Source organism: Cherax quadricarinatus, chromosome 38 (genome assembly GCF_038502225.1).
Source record: "Cherax quadricarinatus isolate ZL_2023a chromosome 38, ASM3850222v1, whole genome shotgun sequence".
In the NCBI taxonomy this organism is placed as follows: Eukaryota; Metazoa; Arthropoda; class Malacostraca; order Decapoda; family Parastacidae; genus Cherax; species Cherax quadricarinatus.
This window is the reverse complement of record NC_091329.1, coordinates 31,466,292-31,477,356: the sequence shown is the minus strand read 5'-3', so window position 1 is coordinate 31,477,356 and position 11,065 is coordinate 31,466,292.

The following is an 11,065-nucleotide window of genomic DNA, read 5'->3' as shown; positions in this document are numbered from 1 at the left end:
GGATCCTTCCGGCATCCCATCATAAGGGCCGTCCCTCCACATTCCCATGCTCGTCGAGTGTACAGTCCCATAACCACTGAACACATCTTGTAGGCTGTAGGCTGTTGCCTCAAAAGGTACATTCCTTACCTTCACCCAAGTAAAATACTTAGACACATCATGCAAGCATACTTCCACTGCCGTGTTGATACTCATCCGCCTTTCTTGAAATTCGTCGACGATGGTAGAATAGAAGTCAGCCTTCATGAACTTCACGAAGACCCTTGACATACCATTCAGTGCCACACCATACAGCTCTTCATTGGGGGATGCCATAACAGTCCCTGATAATGTTTGGCAGGAGAACGTTCATCGTGGCGTTGCTTAAAGATCCTCTAACCAGCTCAATGCAGACAGTATTTATGCGCCGGTACAGTCGGTCCGCCATCTTGGTGGTAATGCTGTTTTCCTCACCAGGTGGCGTGCAAGAGAACCTGTAGAAGCGTCCTCTCTCCCCGCAGGTCGAGAGACGAATGTGAATGGGAGGTAATTGAACAGTCTTGGGCCCCAGACATTTATTGTGTTGTCTCTCAGTGTACTCGTGGCGCCCCTGCTTTTTATCAGGGGAATGTTGCATCTCCTGCTGAGTCTTTAGCTTTCATATGGAGTGATTTTCGTATACAAGTTTGGTACCAATCCCTCCAGGACCTTCCAAGTGTATATTATCATGTATTTCTTTCGCCTGCGTTCGAGGTAATACAGATCAAGGGCCTTTAACCATTCCCAGTAGTTTGTGCCTCATCGCACTTATGTGTGCCGTGAAAGTTCTTTGTACACTCTCCAGGTCTGCAGTGTCGCCAGCCTTGAAGGGGGCCATTAGTGTACAGCAGTATTCCAGCCTAGAGAGCACAAGCGATCTGAAGAGAATCATCATGGGATTGGCGTCCCTAATTTTGAATTATGATCAAGGGGGAAGCGCTAATCCTGTAGGATTACACAGCACCTGTGGGGGGGAATGATGAAGGTATGAAGGTTCTCATTATCCATCCTATCGTTTTCCTAGCGGATGAGGTAGATACATTGTTGTGGTCTTTGAAGGCGAGATCCTCTGACATTATCACTCCTAGGTTCTTACTTTTCCGCTCTATTGTATGGTTAGAATTTGTGGTATACCCTGACACGCTATTAATTTCTTCAAGTTTTCCGTATCTGAGTAGTTGAAATTTCTCCTCGTTGAACTTCATATTTTGAGTGGCCCATTCGAAGATTTGCTTGATGTCCGCTTGGAGTCTCGCGGTGTCTTCGATGGAGGTCACTGCCATGGGGATCCCGGTGTCATCCGCAAAGACATGGAGCTATGGCTTAGATCTATGTCAGAAATGAGAATGAGGTGGCCTGGTGGCTAACGCTCTCGCTTCACACGGCGAGGGCCTGGGTTCGATTCCCAGCCAGAGTAGGAACATTGGGCGTGTTTCTTTACACCTGTTGTCTATGTTCCCCATCAGTAAAATGGGTACCTGTGTTAGTCGACTGGTGTGGGTCGCATCCTGGGACACTGACCTAATTTGCCCGACATGCGGAGCATAACAAGGGGCTTTCTATATAGTACGTCATTGCTGTCAGGAAGGCCTGTATACATGGAAATAAGTCACTCTGTCTGACTTTTTTGGGTTATCCAGGAAGTGGAATAGTTTGGCGTGTCAGCGTGCCTCGTTGTGCTCCGGGTTATCTTGTGTTTTCACGGTCGCTCTTACGTACTGAGTCATAAAAGGATAATTAGTGTGCACTACCTAGCAGAGTTTACTGCCAGAGGGGAATCATAGGCCTGTGTCCCGTGTGGAAAAAAATAATAATACTTGAACTTTTCGTGTCAGAGGAAAGAAAGTCTCCCTGATAACATTGAGTATACATAGTGTATAGTGTATACTACAGTGGCTCCCTAGTATATTGATGATAAAGGCTAAAGTGTCATTTGAAAACAGGTGAATTTGTAAATGAAGTGATAAGCCTATAGAGGCAGGTGCCAGAAGTCGCCAGAAACTTACCACAGGTCAGCTGTTTTTAATAATCTTCCTGGCTTGCTAGTGTACTCGCATATAATCTAGTGATACCAGTGAATAGCAGAATACAGTGTTGTAGTAGCAACTAACCAGTATTATAATGGTACTTAGTGGAGTGGAGTGACTTTCATTAGTTTCTTTTTCTTGAAATACGAGACGTTACTGTGAATTTCATATAACCTGTAGTTACCAGCGGTCGCAATATACACAACGAGAAGCAATTATTACTGCAGAAAAAGCGTCCTTCCTCCAAAATTTGCACCAGTCAACTATAGTGATAATATAGCATTTATTGTGGTGGAGACGAAAAAAAAAAAAATAGAAAAGCCAGATACAGCGATTGATAAACAAGGGTTGAGGTCGACCGTTCGTCATTGTAGGAGCTGCCAGATATCACCGGCTCTTCAACACGCAAGTTATACTTTTGTATCAGTCAAATCACATATTACTCGGGTAGATAATTTCCAGTAGATCCTTCATGTGTTAGCCCAAATCACCGACCAGTATGTTTTAAATAAGTGACCCACTGATCAGAGCAGATCGTCTGGTCCGAACCCTTGACTGGTCCGAACCCTTGACTGGTTAGAACCCGGGACTGGTTTCAAACAGTTTCGTTGGACAATAAAGCAGACTGTAAACGGATGGGGTTGTAGGCGCCCTTATAAACACAAACATTAAAAATCAGGAACGTGACGGTAAGCTGTCCAATATACAAAAAGAGTTAGAAACAGAAATACAAATAGCTAGAGCTTCATTTAAGGTTATTAATATAATATTCAAGAGGTTGCTAGTAGAATTGCAGTAAATCAACCATTCAAATCATTATGAAGCTGTGTGTAGTCTGTGGTCAGTCAAACAAACGGGCTTCCACATGGATAAATTGTCATTTTTGTGGAAATTGGTGTCACGCTCCTTGTGCAGATATCCAAGAACTAGCTACAAGCAGTATTAAAACAGAGAAGTGTTTTTGGGTATGCCCAAATGAGGAAAATCTGTGGACTAAAATCACAAGGGTATTAAAAGAGGACAACATCAAAGCTGCTTTCATAGAAAACCTGGAAGCTTTCTACAACAGATGGGAACATAAAAAGTCTGGGCTGAATGGTACTGCCCTTGATACTGGCCATGTAGTCACAAACTGTAAGGCTGCAGGTGATGTCCTGGTAGTCAGTAAATGTGGGGCTGATAGTGCTGTCCTGGGAGACAGTAATGGTGAAGCTGGAGGTGCTGTCCTGGGAGACAGAAATGGTGAAGCTGGAGATACTGTCCTGGGAGACAGTAATGGTGAAGCTGGAGATTTTGTCCAGGTAGTCGGGAATTGTACGCAGGAAGGAATACATATAAATGACCTCATAGGGGACAGGAGCCATAGTAGGGAAACAAGTGTAGTCAAAGATAAGATAAAACCAATATTGCAAACTAGAAATACCGCAGGAAATAGCAAACAAGAGAACTCCAATAGCAATAGTGAGGATAAATTACCAAAAACAACTGGCGGGAGCTCCATTGTTGGTGCTAGGGAGGATAGAAGTAAGACAGGGAAACATGCACCAACAGGGAATACAGTCACAGAAACCAAAGGCAAGCGGAAACCAAGCCTGTGCACATACTATGCACTTGGTATCTGCTGGCATGGGAAATCTGGAAAAACAGATGGCACATGCAACTATAACCACCCTAGAAAATGCCATGCCCATATGACAACAGGAAAATGCAAACTCCCTTCCTGTAAGCTTTTTCACCCTGAAATGTGCACCTCTTCAGTACAGGAAAGACTGTACTATAACTTAAAATGCCAGGCATACCATCTAAAGGGGACAAAAAGATACAAAACATCCAGGCCATGGGAAAACCTGGGTAGCCACAGCCACTCAAGAGGGAGAGGTTTTTTAGTGCCTGGAAGGAAAAAAACTGGCAGGAAATGGCAGAAATCGTACACCAAATCCAGTCATTCCTGGAGTGGAACCACAGTCGATGGCCTCCACGCCAAACCAACAGATACAGATACTAATGCCGGAAAAAAAATCCCCCCCCAGTACCAACAATACCACCAGTCCGATAACATTCTTCTTTGCAAATATACAGGGTCTAAAGCCAGCAACAAACAACAAAATACCTTTCATCCGTGGACTGCTTGCAGAGGCAAAGGCAATGTTCGTGGCTTTCACTGAGACCCACATAAAGGATCACTTGGACAACGAAATATGGATCCCAGGTTACAACCTATACAGATGTGACAGAGTGAACAGGCAAAAGGGGGAGGGGGGTTGGCCTGTACATTGCAGAGTCACTTGTTTGCACAGAACTGCTTAATGCCTCAAATGATGTAGTGGAAGTTTTAGCAGTAAAGGTCGAGAACCAAAACCTAGTCATTGTGGTAGTCTACAAGCCTCCGGATGCAACATCCCAGCAATTCCAGGAACAGCTGTTAAAAATTGACCACTGTCTGGAAAATCTTCCAGCTCCTGCACCCAACATCTTGCTCCTGGGGGACTTCAACTTAAGGCACCTAAAATGGAAGAATATAGCAAATAATATTGTTGCAGTAATAACACCAGGAGGCAGCTCTGATGAAAACTCACACTCACACGAGCTTTTAAATCTCTGCACAAAATTCAATTTAAACCAGCAAATAATAGAGCCTACTAGACTGGAGAATACACTAGACCTCATATTCACTAACAATGATGATCTGATAAGAAATGTCACCATATCAAAAACAATATACTCAGATCACAACATAATTGAGGTTCAGACATGTATGCGTGGAGCCCCAGACCGACAAAATGAGACTAGTCACGAGGGAGCATTCACCAAATTCAACTTCAATAACAAAAACATAAAGTGGGACAAAGTAAACCAAGTCCTAACCGATATAAGCTGGGAAGATATACTAAGCAACACAGACCCAAACTTATGCCTAGAACAGATTAACTCGGTGGCACTCGATGTATGCACAAGGCTTATTCCTCTAAGAAAAAGGAGGAGTGGATGTAAAATAGAAAGAGACAGGCGCTCCCTTTACAGGCGACGGAAAAGAATAACAGAGCGGCTAAAAGAGGTCAATATATCTGAAATGCGCAGGGAGACACTGGTCAGAGAAATAGCAAGCATCGAACTTAAGCTGAAAGAATCCTTTAGGAGTCAGGAATCGCGGGAAGAACTAAAAGCCATAAATGAAATCGAAAGAAACCCAAAGTATTTCTTCTCCTATGCCAAATCAAAATCGAGAACAACGTCCAGTATTGGGCCCCTACTTAAACAAGATGGGTCCTACACAGATGACAGCAAGGAAATGAGTGAGCTACTCAAGTCCCAATATGACTCAGTTTTTAGCAAGCCGCTAACCAGACAGAGTCGAAGATCAAAATGAATTTTTTATGAGAGAGCCACAAAATTTGATTAACACAAGCCTATCCGATGTTATCCTGACGCCAAATGACTTCGAACAGGCGATAAATGACATGCCCATGCACTCTGCCCCAGGGCCAGACTCATGGAACTCTGTGTTCATCAAGAACTGCAAGAAGCCCCTATCACGAGCCTTTTCCATCCTATGGAGAGGGAGCATGGACACGGGGGTCGTCCCTCAGTTACTAAAAACAACAGACATAGCCCCACTCCACAAAGGGGGCAGTAAAGCAACAGCAAAGAACTACAGACCAATTGCACTAACATCCCATATCATAAAAATCTTTGAAAGGGTCCTAAGAAGCAAGATCACCACCCATCTAGAAACCCATCAGTTACACAACCCAGGGCAACATGGGTTTAGAACAGGTCGCTCCTGTCTGTCTCAACTACTGGATCACTACGACAAGGTCCTAAATGCACTAGAAGACAAAAAGAATGCAGATGTAATATATACAGACTTTGCAAAAGCCTTCGACAAGTGTGACCATGGCGTAATAGCGCACAAAATGCGCGCTAAAGGAATAACAGGAAAAGTCGGTCGATGGATCTATAATTTCGTCACTAACAGAACACAGAGAGTAGTCGTCAACAGAGTAAAGTCCGAGGCAGCTACGGTGAAAAGCTCTGTTCCACAAGGCACAGTACTAGCTCCCATCTTGTTCCTCATCCTCATATCCGACATAGACAAGGATGTCAGCCACAGCACCGTGTCTTCCTTTGCAGATGACACCCGAATCTGCATGACAGTGTCTTCCATTGCAGACACTGCAAGGCTCCAGGCGGACATCAACCAAATCTTTCAGTGGGCTGCAGAAAACAATATGAAGTTCAACGATGAGAAATTTCAATTACTCAGATATGGTAAACATGAGGAAATTAAATCTTCATCAGAGTACAAAACAAATTCTGGCCACAAAATAGAGCGAAACACCAACGTCAAAGACCTGGGAGTGATTATGTCGGAGGATCTCACCTTCAAGGACCATAACATTGTATCAATCGCATCTGCTAGAAAAATGACAGGATGGATAATGAGAACCTTCAAAACTAGGGAGGCCAAGCCCATGATGACACTCTTCAGGTCACTTGTTCTATCTAGGCTGGAATATTGCTGCACTCTAACAGCACCTTTCAAGGCAGGTGAAATTGCCGACCTAGAAAATGTACAGAGAACTTTCACGGCGCGCATAACGGAGATAAAACACCTCAATTACTGGGAGCGCTTGAGGTTTCTAAACCTGTATTCCCTGGAACGCAGGAGGGAGAGATACATGATTATATACACCTGGAAAATCCTAGAGGGACTAGTACCGAACTTGCACACGAAAATCACTCACTACGAAAGCAAAAGACTTGGCAGACGATGCAACATCCCCCCAATGAAAAGCAGGGGTGTCACTAGCACGTTAAGAGACCATACAATAAGTGTCAGGGGCCCGAGACTGTTCAACTGCCTCCCAGCACACATAAGGGGGATTACCAACAGACCCCTGGCAGTCTTCAAGCTGGCACTGGACAAGCACCTAAAGTCAGTTCCTGATCAGCCGGGCTGTGGCTCGTACGTTGGTTTGCGTGCAGCCAGCAGCAACAGCCTGGTTGATCAGGCGCTGATCCACCAGGAGGCCTGGTCACAGACCGGGCCGCGGGGGCGTTGACCCCCGAAACTCTCTCCAGGTAAACTCCAGGTATCCCAGGTTCTCTACACATATGCTGCTATGTATGATAATTCTATGTAACCGTATTTGTGTATACCTGAATAAACTTACTTACTTGTAGTAAATAAAGATATTATTATTATTATTATATTATTAATGGGAGCGAGTACTGTGCCTTGTGGAACAGAGCTTTTTACCATGGCTGCCAGGGACTTTATTCTGTTTACTATTTATTTATTTATTTGAACATGATACATAGAAGTACAAAGAAATACAGTGGTTAAGTGCCACATGCCAGAGCCACTTGTATGCAGAGCATTATGGGCAGGCTTAAAATTAACTTAAGATCAACTAAGTAATGATATATTCAGTGGTAAACATTATTGTAAACAAATAACAATTTAGCACAAATGAGTATTACAAAGACAGGTCATATGGTCATTTACTGTGTTGCTGAACATTCAGTGGAATGGAGTATTCTGTTAGGTAATGTAATTAAAAATAACAAAGTTTGATTGGGTCACAAGTTAAACATTTATGAGATACAATTATTAAGTATTTATTTAGATGAGGGTAAGTGATTTTTAAGAAGAGACAGGTAATGAATTCCAGATTTTTGGGCCTTTTATGTGCATTGAGTTTTTGCATAGCGTGAGATGGACACGAGGAATATCAAAGAGTGATCTGTGCCTTGTGTTATGGTCATGTGTTCTGTTGAGGATGATAAGGAGACGTTTGAGGGGAGGGTTTATATCCGAGTTAAGTGTTCTATGTATGTAGTAGGTGCAGTAATAAGTATGGATATTTTGTATGGTGAGTAGGTTTAGAGTTTTGAATATTGGTGGAGTGTGCTTCCTGTAGTGGGAATTTGTTATCATTCTGACTGCAGCCTTTTGTTGGGTAATTAATGGTCTGAGATGGTTTATTGTTGTTGAGCCCCATGCACAAATTCCATAGGTGAGATAGGGGTAAATAAGAGAGTGATAAAGGGCCAGGAGGGCTGACTGTGGAACATAGTACCGTATCTTCGATAGTATGCCTACGGTCTTGGAAATTTTCTTGGAAATTTGTTGTACATGTGTTTGAAATTTGAGTCTATCATCAAGGTGGATTCCTAAGAATTTTCCCTCTGTGAGCTTTGTGATAGGTGATCCGTTTATCATTATGTTAAGAGACACATCTGTAGCTCTGTTACCAAACTGAATGAAGTAGGTTTTGTCAATGTTGAGAGTAAGTTTGTTAGTCCTCATCCAGGTAGATATTTTCTGTAGTTCGGTATTCACAGTATTGGCTAGCATGACTGTGCTCGGGTGAGAGAAGACGTATGTAGTGTCATCAACAAATAGTGTGGGGTTGAGTAGTTGCGATGCATTTGGTAGGTCGTTTATGTAAACGAGAAAGAGAAGAGGACCAAGGACACTTCCCTGTGGGACACCAACTGTAATTGGCTGTGCAGAAGAGTTTGCTCCATTTGTGTACACATATTGGCTTCTGTTGCTGAGGTATGACTTTAGGTAGTTGAGGGAGTGCCCTATTATACCATAGTGCGACAATTTTATGTGGAGCAAGTCATGGTCAACTGTATCAAAAGCTTTACGTAAATCAATGAAGATCCCCAGTGGGACTTCTTTTTTCTCTAGTGCAGTGTATATTTGTTCAAGCATGTGTATAATAGCATTATTTGTATTTTTATTAGGCCTGTACCCAAACTGACAGGGGTTGAGTATGTTGAGGGAGTTGAGGTACGAATAGATTCGCTTATGAACTAATTTTTCGAAGATTTTAGAGAGAGGGTGTAAGTTGGATATTGGCCTATAGTTATTCAAGTCTGTCTGGTCTCCTCCTTTATGGATCGGGGTGACCCTCACTATTTTGAGAACTCTAGGGAAGGTAGAAGTTTCGATGGATTTGTTAAAGAGTGTTGCAATGATTGGTGATAGCACTTGCGACGCTCTTTTGTATATAAAGGGTGGTAAGGTATTTAAATCTCCTGTCTTGTTTTTTTAGTGTGTTGATAATATGGGAGACTTCTGTTGGTTAGTCGGATCTAGGAACAGTGTGTTCGGGTAGTTGCCAGTGAGGTAGTCATTGGGTGGGGTATCTGAGCTTGGGATTTTATTGGCAAGGTTTTTTCCTATATATGTGCTCCGGGTTTTCTCGTGTTTACACGGTCGCTCTTACGTGCTAGAACTTTAATTTGTGCCATCAATCCTATACGATACATCCCTCTAGCGCCTGGAACCAATCTTGGGCGGAAAACATTATATACTGAGTCAAAAAAGGAGAATTAGTGTGCACTACCTAGCAGAGTTTACTGCCAGAGGGGAATCTTAGGCCTGTGTTCCGTGTGCAAAATAATAATAATAGAACTTTTCTTTGTCAGAGGAAAGAAAGTCTCCCTGATATCATTGTGTATAGTGTATACTACAGTGGCTCCCTAGTATATAGATGATAAAGGCTAAAGTGTCATTTGAAAACAGGTGAATTTGTAAATGAAGTGATAAGCCTATACAGGCTGGTGCCAGAAGTCGCCAGAATCTTACCACAGTGGTCAGCTGCTTTAATAATCTTCCTGGCCTGCTAGTGTACTCGCATATAATTAGTTTAAGTTTAATATGTTTATTATGCACCCCATACCCATCCTGTGGGCGGTAGTCAAAAGGTTACAGAGGTACATAATTGGTCCAGGGACTGGACTCCAAAGTTTTGATAGCTGAGCAAGTTACAGATGTAATGAATTCACAATTTACAAAGGTAATGAACTCACAATTTACAAAGGTAATGAACTCCAGGTAGGTCTAGTCACAATCATGACAAGTTACAAAGGTATTTACAGATTACAGAGGTATGTAATGGGTCCAGGGACTGGGCTCCCAAAGTTGTGATGGCTGAACTAGGTACAAGGTAATGAACTCACAAGTTACAAAGGTAATGAATCCTGTAAGAATTGTTACTTACGTTTATACATGGCTACAATCATGAACATATTATAGTGTAATGATCAATTCACACTTCCACACCCGGTCACAACTGTAGTGAGTTATTGGTGCAAATATTGATTATTGAGACACACACACACACACACACACACACACATACAAATTCATACACACACACACACACATAAACACACACACACACACACACACACACACACACACACACACACACACACACACACCCACACAAACTTGGTAAGAAAATGGAGGAGCGGATAGCTGAGGAGTGCAGGAAGTGGGAAGTACAGGTCTTAGCAGCAGAAGCTAGGATACAGTGCTTAGAAGAGAAACTGCAAAGCCTGAAACAGATTAGAGAGACAAATGACAATTCAGATGTGACATCAGGCGCAGACAAGGGGACGGTAAGCAACAACGGAGACATGCCGTACGCGAAGGCCTTATCAGACCCACGTGGGGCCAGGGAGAAGACGAGGAGTACACTAAGATCAAATGACAGGTCCGAAGACAATGAAGGTATGCTATCTGCAGAAATTCTAACAGCCAACTGCAGTAGCAAGGGACAGCTGGTCATGAAAGACAGTTCACTGAGAATAGAAGTTCCAGATATGACAGGGACTGAAGGCAAGAACATGTCAATGTGTAGTGATACTGGTCCTGTGGGGAGCAGCAGCAGGATAATACTGCACCACCTCTTGGGGCCCTTAACAACAACAACAGTTTGGTGTGTGTGATGGGCGCCAACACACGGTGTGATTCTCTCCTCCTCTATTTATATATATACATTAGTCATGCAGATTACATGGTGAGTTTAAATATGTGGCCTGTAGTTATAACTTTTCTCTTGACATATGCGAGACATCACCATCCCTGTAGAAGCCATTATTAGATGTACTAGTCATTATATTTTGTTGTTGCAGAAGTACTATGAAGATTCTATGTTCAATAAAGCCTAGAGATAAGGCCTGTGTTTCTATCACAACAATTTATTGAACATAGA